At 42.8% G+C, this 12,760-nt stretch overlaps 1 protein-coding gene across 3 annotated transcripts in view; it reads left to right on the top strand.

The window, feature by feature from the left end:
* The first annotated feature begins 449 nt into the window (after positions 1-449).
* The window catches only part of RARB (retinoic acid receptor beta), a 506,982-nt gene continuing 494,671 nt past the window's right edge, over positions 450-12,760 (top strand). Inside the window, exon 1 of one of the 3 annotated variants that reach the window (XM_075586965.1) lies at positions 450-608. The gene's annotated coding sequence lies outside the window, so the exon portion shown is untranslated. The remainder of the gene's footprint in view (positions 609-12,760) is intronic. The other 2 variants (XM_075586964.1, XM_075586968.1) reach the window with 2 other exon arrangements.

Genomic DNA, 12,760 nt, shown 5'->3' on the forward strand with positions numbered 1-12,760 from the left:
GAAGGAGTGCCTGAAAGAAGACACATATTTAAGACAAATTTGGCTCACGACCCCCACTCGTTTTTATTATGTAATTTTATTATAAATATATTAATACTATACATATACTGAATAAACACAATTATGTGTGTGTGTGTGTGTGTGTGTGTATACATATATTATATATATCTAAACAGTAGAAACAACACCCCCAGATTAGTTTTAGCGAGGTGCAAGGACATAACATCGCAAATATCTAACAGAAAAAGTCCACTTTTTCTTGGCTATCTATATATGTGAAATGTATCCGGCTAATAACGATGCATGATAATAACGATGCATGATAATAACGATGCATGACTATTTTCCGTGTAAACCCCTCCTCTGTGCCCACGTCCTGCTGCTCTCACTGCCAGGACAGCGTGCTCAGGTAGCAGCGGGCAGGAGGGGAGCCCCGCACCTCTGCACATGCGCTTCCCCGGGTCTTCCCAGTGAGCGGGAGGGAGGGGAGCGGAGATCCTGCAGACCACAGCTGCACCGCCGCCGCTGTCACTGCTGCACTATCCCCACTGCTGCCGGCTGCCTTCACCCAGAGAGAGGGCTGAGACACGCACACCGCCTCACTACAGGTAAAACCCCCTGTGCTTTTCGGTCACACCGGGGCTGCAGTCAGGGAGGCGGTGAGGCTGGCACGCGTGTGGTTGCAGACACACACTGGCATGTGATCCCCGGTGCCAGCCTCATTCCCTGGCTTGGGGGGAAGTCACAGGCAGCAGCAGCAGCAGCAAGTTATTGATTGACGTGTTTGTGTTGTCTGGCTGTGCACGGTCTCGCCTCTGTTTGCTGACATAGTGGTTGCAGTTTGCTGTGTGTGTGGGCTGCAGTAGGACACGCGTGGGGGAAGCCGTGCTACCTGGAAGATGTGACACTTCTCAGGAAGTCTGTGATCTGTCATCCGGGGGCCACGTGCGCGGGGAAGATATTTTGCAAAAGCATAAGCGAATGCAGCTCTGTGACTGGGCATTGGTTTCTGGGTGTTGAATGGTACTGGCGTGCAAATAAGGCATTGCAGGAGATAGGTTACAAGCAAGCTTACTATAGATGATGTCTGTGTGGGGCAGCTGGTGGTAAGCCAACTCATGCTCTGTGCCAGTGCTATAAATCTCAAGGGTCAGTGGTTTCAAATCATTATCTATGCTCAACCTCTAAAACATAAAAATGTTGCACATTATTCAAAGTGTTGCAGGATATTATACTGTCCCCTGCCTGCCCTGATGCTCTCTAAGGCCGAGGTCACGGTGGTGGCGTCTTACCTGATTGTCTAAGGTTGTTCCTGAAGTGCCCGCGGCACTACGCGCGCCGACGCAGCGACATTTTGCCGCCACAACATTTTCGTTCTGCAGTAGTGTGACGTCAGCGTCACGTGACGTGAGCTGGTTCTGACCAATGAGGGCGAACCGGCTCCGTGATGCGTCCGTGACGGGTTCGCCACGCCCACGATCGGCGCGACCCATCTGCTGCAGCTTGCACACACAACGCTGTGGCTGCCTGAGTGCGCGTGGGCGCGCCCGAGCTGCCACGTGAGCTCGGCCTAACACCTGCCACACACCCAGAGTAGGAACTCCTACAGCAGGGCTCTTCAACTGTTTGTCCAAAGGGGCCAGATCAGAAAACATTTAGGTGTAGAAGGGCCACAAGCTTATTGTAATGTAATTTTGGATACATTTGAAGACTTGAAAATGTTTGTATTTTCAACATTTTGCCAGCAGTTAAATCATCGGTTCCATATATACTTACATTACTTTAACTCAGGGGTGCACAAACTGGGGGGCGCAAGATTTTTCTGGGGGGGGGGGGCGCGCGGCCGCGCTCTTCCCCAAGGCATTCAAATGAAATGCCGGGGATCGCGTGAGGCCTCTGGAACCTCAACTTACCCTTGCTTCTGCTGGCGTCTTCAAGCGTCTCCATAGCATGACCCGCGTGTCCTTTGACGCTGCACTTATCGAAAAGGGGGGCGGGGACTTTAAAGCCCAGCTAGGTCAGGCGGAGCGGCTACCGGCACCTACTATGGAGGTAAGTATCTCCAGAAGCAGGTGGTCCCCAGATCTGAAATTAATGGGGTTCAGCCCAAAGACCTCCTGCTTCAATCCTGAGTAAAAAAAAATTTAAAACTTTTTTTAAAAAGAGCTTGGATTGCTTTTATAAAGAGGTTCAAGATACAGTACTCCATCTTCTTTTTCTCTGTGGTAGAAACATTTCCGCCCCACCATGAAATGATGCTCTCACATTGCTGTTTTTTCATCCCCCCGTATATATAACTCTTTAACGTGCTAGTAACCATGTATTGTGAGTAATGTCAAAGCTGGGTCAGTGTGCCCTACATGACCCTCTGCTTCCGATCCCTTAATTGCATTAGTGCATTAGTTGTACTGATTACAACAGGAGGTCATCCTGTCCCCTCCCCCCCAGTCGCCAAAGCATCAACATCCATAATTATGTTAAACCACTTTAGTGCTTAAGGGGCATGCAACCTTTTATTTTTGCAAACTTATTTGAAACTTTTTTTTGTAATTAAACCATGACATAATAGTGTTTATGCTTCTAGATCACAATCCATAAGTGTATGTTTAGATTAATAGTAAGCAGCTTTGACAGCAGAAGTGGATGGTCCAGAGAATAGTGCCTGACAGGGTTATTCTTGCAGCATCTGAAGCCTGCGTGGGATGCGTGATATGAATTTCGGACAAATGGTCTGTAGAATGTAATAGTGGTTACGTTCCTGTTTTAAATTGTAAGCTTTATGTAATTTATAAAATTGAAGGGGGGAGTGTAATAAATACAGCCCGGCATTGGAGTGTGGAGCCAAAAACGGAAACTAAGGGGCCTATGCAGAGAGCAGCGCTAGAATAAATTGGAGAGTTTAAGAAAAAGTAGCTTTAATGGAGAGTTTTATTCTCCATATGCAGAAATGGGCGAAATCCGCTATTTTTAGCATTACTGCATGTGGAGAATTGTAAATGAGGAGATGCGCGCAGCTGAAAGGGAGAAAAAAAAATCGCGCATTTTTTTCCCCTATAGCCGGCGAGCTCCTGCTTCTTGCCAACTTTAGTTGGCGGAGAAAATTGACGAAAATCGCGCCAAAAACAGCCGCTAGATGGCGAGCGTCTTTCTGAATTTGTATATTTTACAGACTGGCGAAATTTATAAATAGAAAAAAAAAATGGCGCTTTTTTCATACCTCGCCATTTTCGGCTGTTTTTAGCGCGATTTTTGCCGGAAAATGGCGAGATTGTTAATAGCGCTGCTCTCTGCATGAGGCCCTAAATCAGTTCTGGTGGAAGTTTTAGAGTCAGTTTTAGAGTCAACATTTGGGAAATTCAGAAGTACAGCAATTATTCAGGAAATCACTTACGGAGAGTCATACTTCGATGTTTAACATGACCCGCTAAAGAAAAAGTTGTAGGAGTTGGAGACTGTGACAGACAGATACTTATGAAGGATATATATATATATATATATATATATATCTATATATATAAAACAAATTGTAGATAGTTAAATGATTTATAAAATTGGTGTTCTTGGATAAGACTTATTGGTCTGTGTGAAGGGCCTCCATTCAGTATCCCATTAACTCGACATCAATTTCTTTTGGTTTGCTTCTGATTTCTGTATCCTACTCCTTGTTAGTTGATCTGTAGAAAATGTTTGGATTCAGAAGACTTGAGTTGCTTTCAGATATCAAGAGGATGTAAAACAACTATTAAATTGGTGATAATTCAGAAATATGCATGCACCACAGGATGGTGATTTTATGTATACATGAGCACTCACTGTGTGTAGTTTACTTACAACCTTTGGAACGTAGTAAGCAACATCATATAGTTTTGTAATATTTGTGCAAATGATTTAGGATTTTGCACCACTTTTGAAGACTTTGATTAATAAAACCCAGCAATGATTTGACGAGGAGTTTGCGCAGGATCCAAAGTAAGGCTCTCCAGCTTCAGAAACAGTGGCGCATTGCTTCTCTAGCCCGGCGTGCATTTTTGCAATGTACAGAATTTCAATGGCAGTTGTAAATGTATAAAAATACATGTAGCCATTTAGGTGTCAATTGTTGTAAAAGAAGAATATAATGATGTATAACCTAGGTTGTAGTACTGCATATTAGATAGAAAGCAGAGCACACAGTGGATATTATTCATTAAATTGCCATAGTGCCCTTCGGGGCACCACATCAGGGAGACTTCAATGTAGTTCAGTGGGAGGTTCCGTGGCATAGTGCATTGATCAGCACTATTGCACTTTAATGAAAAAACTCCAGTGACTGCAACAAGGTAGTAGCCAAAGATGCTCATGTTATTATGCAAAGAGCTAGAGGGGTCCGACTCCCATATGATCCGACGTTTGGATCGCAGTGCAACCTTCCTTAGGGCCTTTATTTTGTTAACAATAAAGTTTTTTGCTACTACCTTTTTGCAGGTGCTGTGTGCTCTGCTTCCTGTGTATTTGGACTGCCATTGCCTGCCTCACTGAGTATGCAAGCAGATTGCACCAGGGCTACAGTATGTACTGCCATTATTTACATTAATATTTTATTAGGCATTCCAATTGTTTTTACTTTTTGAGCTTGAGCAGACAATCCTGTGTATTTGCTACAGTTCTAATGCTAAATATGTATGTTTTTTAGTGAATTCTCCCTTAGCGTCCTGCAGTTTCTGCTTTTGTGTTTGCAGTGAAGTAAAATATTCACCAATACTGCATTGCCATGTATAGGTCGCTCAAACGAAGTTTCAATGAAGCTTTAAACAGAATTAAATGAATTGTGTAAGTGCTGAACAATGCTAAAGTACTGTTTTGCGGCTATAAAATAATCAGCTGAAAATAGAGGAAAGTGTTATAACAAGAAAATTAAGGCCTTAAAGGATCGTCTGTAATGAACATAAAGCAATTGATGGTATGATAGAGTAATTATTTTCGTATTTACATCATTAACGATCGTAATTTAACGTTAATGTCTTGGTATTTTATGCCTTCTCATTTGCAGACAAAAGCACATCTGAGACATCATCAGGGAGTAATTTGGTAATATAAAGTCATGAATAGAAAACACTAAACTATGCTCAGAACTCGACAACAACGGTGCTGCCGAATAACCTCATTTTCTGTTTATTATCTGTCTTTATAATTCTGTTTACCATCGTTTGCATTAATGAGACGATAAAATGTATGTAGTATCCTTGCTAATTTAATGTACCGTTATGCTGTTAACATTTTAAGGGGGGGTGGGGAACCAACAAACGTATTCAAAGAAAAACTGAAGAGATGTAAAATATTCCTTTAATATTATCTTTAAATAGACACCGAGCAAATCAGATCAGCTTCAGGCAGGCCCTGTTTAAGCTCTTTGAAGACTTTTTTTTTTTGTGTCTGTGAGGCATATATCCCCCTCTGAATGTGGAAGAATCCTCTCTATCCCTTCTGCTCATTACAACAGTCCATAGGATAAAGGTAAAATCCTTTTGCACATTTGGGAGTTAAGAATATGTTTGTTATGCAATGAAAAGAAAGGCAGATGCAGTGCGCTGGGAAAAGAGGATCAAATCAACGCAGATCAAAAATGGTAATTTATCTACATTTTTGTTTTATCCTAAGCCGATTGTGTCACATGGCGTTTCAGAATAGTTCAGAAGCAATGTGCCGTTTTTATTGCTTAAGTTCTCCGATTATTCCAAAATGAATGCTTATTTTTACAGCTTATTGGAGGAATACACAAAACGAGAAATCTTAAAACAAAAGACCCAGACTCTTTAGATTAAGATGGGAACCGTGCAAAAATTTGTTCAAACAAGCTCCTTTGTTGTTTCTCTCATATAGTATTTTAACATATCTGTTTACTCATTTTCAACAGTGCAAAGTGTGTGCATGCATAATAATTAACATAGATTACTTCCACTGCACTGACAGAATATATTAGTTTCATACATTCATAAAGTACAAAGGAATTAAATATGCTGGCATCACTCATTGGGGCATAGAACGTACAATGTATCTGAAAGGAAAATGGGATCCGAATACTGCTTATTTAATAGTACAGGTTGTATAGATTTAGGAATCAGTTTTCCAACTTCTTTCACATATTTTGCACATATTATAACGTTAGCATGTTCAGAGACATTACACTAAAGAGAGTGTTACAGTAATTACCTGTACAATCTGTCAAGTTGTCAAATTGTAAATTAAACACAGGAATATGCCTGTTAAAATAAAGGATATATAGTTTTTCTCTATAGGAAGAATGTTGAAGAGTAAAAAAAAAAAAGTACCGACACGGTACATTTAAAGAATATGAGAAGGGCACCGAATGTGTGGAAAAAACAAAAACAAACAAAAAAGAATTGGCATTTTAAAGCATTTTGAAAAGAGCTCCAAAACATTGGAACATTACACAGTAATTGTATTGTGTTTATTGTCAAGTTAATGTTATCCATTGTAAGTTATAGCCCCGTTTCATATTACTAGTTAAATGTGTTATTGATTTGATGCTGTATCCTCATGCATCTGGTGGGATATCACGTTGAGTGTAATAATATTTTTTACTTGACTCTCTTATTAGAAATACGTGTTTTACCAAATATTCTCTTCCGTAACCCATTTATGTATTGAAATAGTTGAACAATAAAAATGCATTTGGACTAGCAAATCTTCACATGTTTTGTGCCAGCGTGTTCAGAAATGCGGCACAACGTGGGGGATAAAACACAGTATTGGTGATGATCTTGTGTGAATTAAAAAAGACAAGCAGAATAGCAAGAAAACATCAGAAAAGGAAAAAAAAACTAGATTCAAAGTAAAAAATGCGTATTGAAATGAAATTTGTCCCTGTAAGTGGTGCCGTTAACTTATTGCTAAACAATTTGTTACAGGCTCCTCTGGGGTCAAAGGGATTAAGCAATATTTAGCTGTGAAACATCTCTTTTTTTAAACTTCACCAACAAGTTAATACCAATATAGAAGGGCTAAATGTTTGCTTTAGGAATGTGTGAAGCTATTGGAAAAGCATGTGAGTTCTATCTGAATTCATTGCCAGGCTGAACATGCTCTACTGGTACCGCATCTCTCTGACCTAGCTGAAAGGCATGTGTGGGTGATGACCATGTTACTCTGCCACAGCATATTTCTCCTCCCGGTTTAGGTACATAGCCCACCCCCCAGATATCTGTTTTGTGATTTTTGTATGTTTCATATTCGCTGTCTGCTTTCATTGTTTCATTAATCAGCCCCCTGTACTTCCCATGTTGCTCTTCAAGCGCATCCTTCCTTGTGTCATTTTTTGCTTGGCTCTCCTGTCCTTGTCAATGTTTTCTTTCACCGTACACTGACTGTAGCCCCACTGCATACCCCTGTATTTTGCTTCCCTGCATAACTTTTCTTCCACCAGTGTACTGTACGTCCTCTTGGGTCATCCTTCTCAGCTTTGTTCTTAATTCTAATTTATTTCTCTCTGCTCATATCCTTATAAAGCCGAACTCTGATACAGAATACGCTCCCACAGTTAAACCTCTTCTGTAGTTTTATTATTGCAAAAATCACATTTAATAATGGATTTAATGTCATTATTACCCCAGAAAGTGGACTAGGTTGTGTTATGTTTACTGCGACAAGTTATTTTCATGTGGCAGTCCCATTTAGGACTAAAGTAATGGCAATGGCAAATGATTCCGAGAATATTTGTGATATGTATCTAATTACTTTGACTGTGGGTTTTTAGAACTTACAGGCACAATGTGACTGGACATTGCTTTTCTATATTTAATTTTTTTTTATTGCAAAGAAATGAGGATGCCATCTGTTGCCAAAGCAGGATAAAAGCGAAAGATAGTCATTTAATGATAACCATTCATTTTACATGACCCGGAGAAAAGAAAACCTGTCAATGTTTTACAGGACACACATGCAGATTTAGCGAGCTTCAGTGTATCCCAAGCCGTAGGAAAGAAATATGAAAAGCCCCGGTAATAGAAACCTCTGGCCACGGCTCCTTGGATATTAAAAGTGCCCTGACCATGTGGGCGGATGAGGGGGAAGTGAGGGGAGGCCACAATTGCATGTGTGAAAGAAGCAGAAACAGTGCAATTACATAGGACAGTGTGGTACAGGTTTGGTCACCGACAAGGGAGATTCTTGAGGCTATATAGACTGAAAGAAGTTGCCTTAGTCATAAGAGATTATTGGTTAATGACGTGTTAGTTAGAGAGAGCCTGGTCTTGTAGTGATACTTAAAGCAGAAATCCAGACGATTTTACCTCTCTTTATGTTACAGGATTTGAACCTGGAGTCTTCCGGAGATTTACTGGGCTACTTTTTAGCTCCAGGGATCCTGGGATAATTACCAGTGTAGTTATTAGTGTTCAATTAAATAACAATTATGTAATTGTCCAATGGGAAGTTGAGATGACGTTGCAGCTTTATATTGGCCCAAGGGAGCTGCGATACTTTGCGGTCATATTAAATTCCTGAAATTGCTGTAGAAAACCACTAACTACAACAATAAGTATCTTGGGAACTAAGGGGTCCCCAGAGCTAACAATGAATGCGGTTTAGCTCGGAGGACCCCCGGTTCGAGCTCTGTAAAAAAACAGGATGGGATTGCTGCTCTTAAGGACTGAATTTGGACAACCCTTATATACGGAAATGACATACATTAACCAGTGGTTGAAGGGTAGAACTTTTTTTATTTACTAACTTCCTATAGATTACTACTACTTTATTTTTTCCCTACAAACTTACAGTTCTACTTTCTTTTTAAAGAGAATAGTTTATTTAAAAATGGGCTCTACCCATTTATGTTAGTAGAGTATAAATATTGCCTAACACTTTTTAAGATATTCTGAGAATTTCTTCTGTAACCCCCCTAGTAGGTTTACCATAGTTTAAATAAGAGAGGAAGGGGTTGATGTACAGGAAATGCCCAATTAAGATGTACTGCAGCTTATTCTATGTAACTTATTTCATGTAACCAGGGTATGTTTCCAGAGTAGCCCCTATCAGGTTACTGGCCCTCCTTCGTTCCTGTCACGCTGTGCAGCCCGCAGACCAGGCCAGTCCCCTGTACTGAGGTGGGATGTTGAATATACACACCGACAGCAGAGGGAGCGGGTCCGGGATGTGGTTGTAGCTTGGCCAGGCCTGGATTAAGATTTAGAATAGTCGTTGTACTTGCCGAGTTCAGGAGTATAGAGAGTTCCGTAGTCAAATCCGTTTCCGTGTCCAAGGGTTTGAGAGGTAAGAATCGTGACGGGTAAGCCGAAGGCGGGAGCCAGAGAGGTAAGTCAGACAAGTCGGTTCAAATCTGTAGGGGTAAAGACAAACAGGAGCACGACACAGTTTCCAGGCTACACAGGAAGCAAGGAGCTATGCAGAGCAAGGAGGAAGTGACAGAGCAGGGTATTTAAAGCGGTATCCACCAATCCGGACGGGGGCGTGACGAGGAGCAGCTCCTGAGAGGCTGGGAGTAACAAGGCTCAGCTGAGAGTGCAGGAGGCGTGGCAAGAACTCCCGGGCTGAGCGGGGGGGGAGGCAGGTATGGCGCACGTGTTACAAGTGCCAGGGATAGATGCGCGCTCTGTAAAGCCGGTGCGAGAATCCAAGATGGCGACCGCGGCGTGAGTAGCAGGAAGTGCCGCGCGCTGGCAGGGGTAGCAATGAGGGGCAGAGGCAGCAATAGCTGCAGTACTGGTAATGGGTAAGGAGGGGTCACGTCGCAGGGAACGTGGCCCCCGATTCCTTACAGTTCCAGAACTTACTGGAACTGTCACCTAGCATAGGTAGATCCTGATAGGTTAAGGATGTCTGTATCTTGCCCAGTTACATGGGCAGGATAGTGACATCACACAGGGATATAAAGGAGCTGTAGAAGCTTCCAGACCCCAGGCTCCTGAGGACACCAGAGGAGAGGAGTCTCACTGTCTTAAATGTATGGTGTCACTAGTATGTTATTAATGTGTAACTTTGAATGAAGACGTCTGTTCACCTTTTGTTGTTTTGCAGTTAGGGCAGAGTGTACCCGAACAAGAAAGGGCCCCTAACATACAGTATATGAATGTGCCACCAAAAGCTATCTATCCTTCAAGGAAGACGTGCGTGACAGTTCCAGACAAAGGATCACTAAACCATGGTTTCAGGGAACTGTCACAGCCAGAGTTGCTCTAATGCCAACTCTCTGCATATGCACACCAGGTTGCTACAGTGGAGACCTCAAGGTCAGTGTAAGGGTGATAGGTAGATGGGAACCTTGATAGAAGGACACCCCTATACAAAGTTTGGAAGGTACCTGGGAGTGACCCTAGATTACTGAAGCCATAGAAGTGCAGTTCCCCTTAACCGTGGGCAAAGGAAGCTGATGAAGCCGTATGTACCTCCCCTGGGGAGCTACCTGGTACCCAGGGAAGAAGAATGTAAAAACTGTCTTGTCAAATAAAAGCTATGTCTGTCACATAAAGTCCTTGGCACCCTTTTTAAACAACTTGCAGTACCAGCCAGCACGGATGCCAGCACCTTGAGAAAGAGGTATTGGAGCCTACACACTAACACCTGCACCAATCTATATCACCTCACACTTAGTTGTAACCCTCCTTAGTGGGAGTCGGACTGGAGGGGTTACACTTCTGCACACATAGATACCAGCAGGTACAGTGTGATTCTCAATCATCTAGGTCAGGGGTGCTCAACTCCAGTCCTCAAGCTCCCCCCAACATGTCAGGTTTTCAGGAAATGTCTGCTTCAGCACAGGTGGGTCAATCAGAGGCTCAGTCTTCAACTAAGGCTCTGATTGAGCACCTGTCCTGACCTGGGATATCCTGAAAACCTGACCTGTCGACGGGAGTGGTTGGGGGGTGCTTGAGGACTGAAGTTAAGCGCCCCTGACCTTTGTGACTAGAAATTTACTTAAAATCCTATGCATTGGGGTGCTTACATTTGTGCCATGCATTTTGTATAGTTTCAGTTATTTTTTAATACATTTTGTGGGGTTAAAGGTGTAGTCCCACCCAGAACCAACTTTGAGCTAAACACATCAAGTATCCGGCCGCTCCTCCTTCTCTTACCTCGCACCCCAAAACTGGAACAATCTACTGGAGACTCTCACAGCCGCCACCAGTGTAAATTTGTTCAAAACTAAAGCTATCTCACATTTTAATCTGGTCTGTAACTGTTACATATGCCTATAATATATATTATCTCTAACTGCTCATGCAATGTCTTGTATATAATGTATACCCTGTTCACTTAATGTAACCATATTTGTCATCTTAACTCTATGCCCAGGACATACTTGAAAACGAGAGGCAACTCTCAATGTATTACTTCCTGGTAAAACATTTTATAAATAAATAAATCATAGTGCATGTACAATTCTAATTTTTAGGAATTTGCTGTGGAATCTAGTGGCTCCCATCGCACACTTCCCCCTTCCCTTTTTCTCTTCCATTGCCAGCCAAATGAGTCAAGCCATTTCAGCAGTGATTGCTCTAATTGGCTGCATCAGAAACCACGTCATAGCTGTGGGACACGGGAAGGAGGAAGAAGTACATCCAGCAACTGTCATGTGATTCCAGACACTGACGATTAAAACGTGCTCCACTGTACTGACTATGACAGGCAGGGGGAAAAGTTAGGGCATTTGGCGGTGCAGGAAGATCCGGCTGCCTGACAAAATTCTTAGGGCGTTGCCAAACAAAATGATTTAGATGCCCCGAGTGACCGGGAGCCTGGCTTAATGCAAGGCTGTATTATCCTGCTCCCCCTCAACCCCCCCGGAAAAAAAAGACTCAAAATGTACTGTGTTCTACATATAGACAACGGAAGCCATTTCCTATCCCAGAATCCCCTTCTTGTCTCATGCTCATTGTTTATTTGCCCTCACTTCCAAATAAAATTAGTGCTATAATGAGACTGGAGTGGCAGCAGCAGCAGCAGCAGCAGCAGCAGCAGCAGCAGCAGCAGCAGCAGCAGCAGCAGCAGCAGCAGCAGCAGCAGCAGCAGCAGCAGCAGCAGCAGCAGCAGCAGCAGCAGCAGCAGCAGCAGCAGCAGCAGCAGCAGCAGCAGCAGCAGCAGCAGCAGCAGCAGCAGCAGCATATGATTGTGCCTGCCATGTTACCTCTTAGGATGCGCTTATAGTGTCGGCGATGCGAATTCGCCCGAAAACAAAAGCATTGCCGCCGCCTCGTGCGCTTATAGTGCAAGCGACGTCGCCATCGCCAAAACCCGCCACGGCAAAATTAGATTTTTCAAGGGCTGTCGCATCACGTGACGGCCCTTTAACAAATCAAATTGCGGGAATCCCGCAATGCCGCCGACCGGCGAAACATAACTTTCGCCGGGTGGCGACGGGTGACGTCACCCATTGTGTCACCATCGGCGGCACTATAGGCACGGCCTTAAACAGAAGGGGTTTTCATAGGGATTTTTTCCATTTTAGAGAAAATTCAAGAAAGTTTTGTTTTAGTCCATGTTTGGTATTTTTGCTTCCACAGCTTTGCCAATTAAACGAGTGTAACAAATGTAATCAACTTACTGGTTTCATTGACTTCCTTGAATAAGTATAATCCGTTTTACAGGACAAAAAAACAAATCATTTTTTTGTCTCCTTTAAAAAATAGTTAAGATTTCTTATTTTAAGATGGGATCCAGAAAAACTGTTTACTCAAGTGGCTTAACTGAGTGCTTGTTTGTACCATGTGCAGACAGCATCCTAATTATGCACCCACCTGTCAAAGAA

The sequence above is a fragment of the Ascaphus truei genome, chromosome 2 (assembly GCF_040206685.1).
Source record: "Ascaphus truei isolate aAscTru1 chromosome 2, aAscTru1.hap1, whole genome shotgun sequence".
NCBI lineage: Eukaryota > Metazoa > Chordata > Amphibia > Anura > Ascaphidae > Ascaphus > Ascaphus truei.